A 2,500-nucleotide genomic window follows, 5' to 3' on the forward strand; every position below is an offset into this window, starting at 1 on the left:
ATTTTTCACGGAGAGACCCCGTGAAACGCTAGAAGTGGGCGGGGATGTCTCTCTTGTGGCTCACGGGGCTGTTAGGGTGGCACAGAAATCCCTCGGAATGGGAAAACGGGTCATTTTCGTGTCGCCACATTGCATACGAACCGCATGAAACTTCCAGAGGCATTTGCAGCAGGAATGCATGTGCACTCAAAAAAGTGAATATTTCTCACGGATAGACCCCGTGATACGCTAGAAATTGGCGGGGATGTCTCTCTTGTGGCTCACGGGGCTGTTAGGGTGGCACAGAAATCCCTCGGAATGGGAAAACGGGTCATTTTCGTGTCGCCACATTGCATGCGAACCGCATGCAACTTCCAGAGGCATTTGCAGCAGAAATGCATGTGCAGTCAAAAAAAAATTGATATTTTTCACGGATAGACCCCGTGAAACGCTAGAAATTGGCGGGGATGTGTCTCTTGTGGCTCACGGGGCTGTTCGGGTCGCACAGAAATCCCTGGGAATGGGAAAACGGGTCATTTTCGTGTTGCCACATTGCGTACGAACCGCATGAAACTTCCAGAGGCATTTGCAGCAGGAATGCATGTGCACTCAAAAACTTCTATATGTTTCACGGATAGACCCCGTGAAACGCTAGAAATTGGCGGGGATGTGTCTCTTGTGGCTCACGGGGCTGTTAGGGTGGCACAGAACTCCCTCGGAATGGGAAAAGGGGTCATTTTCGTGTTGCCACATTGCATAGGAACGCCATGAAACTTCCAGAGGCATTTGCAGCAGAAAGGCACGTGCACTCAAAAATTTTAATATTTTTCACGCATAGACCCCGTCAAACGCTAGAAGTTGGCGGGGATGTCTCTCTTGTGGCTCACGGGGCTGTTAGGGTCGCACAGAAATGCCTCGGAATGGGAAAACGGGTCATTTTTGTGTGGCCACATTGCATAGGAACGGCATGAAACTTCCAGAGGCATTTGCAGCAGGAATGCATGTGCACTCAAAAACGTCTATATTTTTCACGGATAGACCCCGTGAAACGCTATAAATTGGCGGGGATGTCTCTCTTGTGGCTCACGGGCGCTGTTAGTTAGGGTCGCACAGAAATCCCTCGGAATGGGAAAAGGGGTCATTTTCGTGTTGCCACATTGCGTACGAACGGCATGAAACTTCCAGAGGCATCTGCAGCAGAAATGCATGTGCACTCAAAAACGTCTATATTTTTCACGGATAGACCCCGTGAAACGCTAGAAATTGGCGGGGATGTGTCTCTTGTGGCTCACGGGGCTGTTAGGGTCGCACAGAAATCCCTCGGAATGGGAAAACGGGTCATTTTCGTGTTGCCACAATTGGCATACGAACGGCATGAAACTTCCAGAGGCATTTGCAGCAGAAATGCATGTGCACTCAAAAACGTGAATATTTTTTCACGGATAGACCCCGTCAAACGCTCGAATTTGGCGGGGATGTTTCTCTTGTGGGTCACGGGGCTGTTCGGCTCGCACAGAACTCCCTTGGTCCACCTGATTCGTGCATACAGGCAGCAACTAAAACTCTGTAAACCTGCTGTGAGGACATCTAAACAGTGGACCAGTGAGGCTGTGGAAGATTTGCGGGCGTGCTTAGACTGTACTGACTGGGATATGTTCACGACTGCTACCAATAGTCTGGATGAACTCACAGAGGCTGTGTACATCAGCTTCTGTGAGGACTGCTGTATCCCAACACGTACCAGGGTGAACTTTAACAACAACAAGCCCTGGTTCTCAGCAAAGCTCAAAAGGTTGAGGTTGGAGAAGGAGGAAGCGTTTAGGAGTGGGGATAGAGACAGATTCAAGGAGTCGAAGAACAGGTTTAGCAAAGCGGTGAGAGAGGCTAAACGACTGTACTCAGAGACACTAAAACACCAGTTCTCTACTAACGACGCTGCTTCTGTCTGCCAAAGGGCTCAGGCACATCACCAACTACAAACCCAGAGCGCCCCACACCACTAACGACTCCCGCCTAGCCAACGACCTGAACGAGTTCTACCGTAGATTTGAAAGACAATTGGACTGTCCTGAACCACCCCTTCCCACCCAAGAGGCCCCATCCCCCACCCATACTACAGAAACGACTCTCTCCTTTCAGGAGGGAGAAGTTAATGGGCTTTTCAAGAGGCAGAATCCACGCAAAGCAGCCGGGCCGGACTCTGTCTCTCCAGCCACCCTCAGGCACTGCGCTGGCCAGCTGTCTCCGGTGTTCACCAACATCTTTAACACCTCCCTGGAGACATGCCATGTACCAGCCTGTCTCAAGTCCTCCACCATCATCGCTGTGCCCAAAAAGCTAAGGCCAACAGGACTAAATGATTACAGACCGGTCGCCCTTACATCTGTGGTAATGAAGTCTTTTGAGCGCCTGCTCCTGGCACACCTCAAAGCCATCACAGACCCTCTCCTGGACCCCCTTCAGTTTGCCTACAGAGCCAACAGGTCTGTGGACGACGCAGTTAACATGGCCCTCCACTTCA

Source organism: Petromyzon marinus, unplaced genomic scaffold (assembly GCF_048934315.1).
Source record: "Petromyzon marinus isolate PM22_M1 ecotype Great Lakes invasive population unplaced genomic scaffold, UKy_Petmar_22M1.pri1.0 PM_G_Scaffold_100, whole genome shotgun sequence".
NCBI classification, from domain to species: domain Eukaryota; kingdom Metazoa; phylum Chordata; class Hyperoartia; order Petromyzontiformes; family Petromyzontidae; genus Petromyzon; species Petromyzon marinus.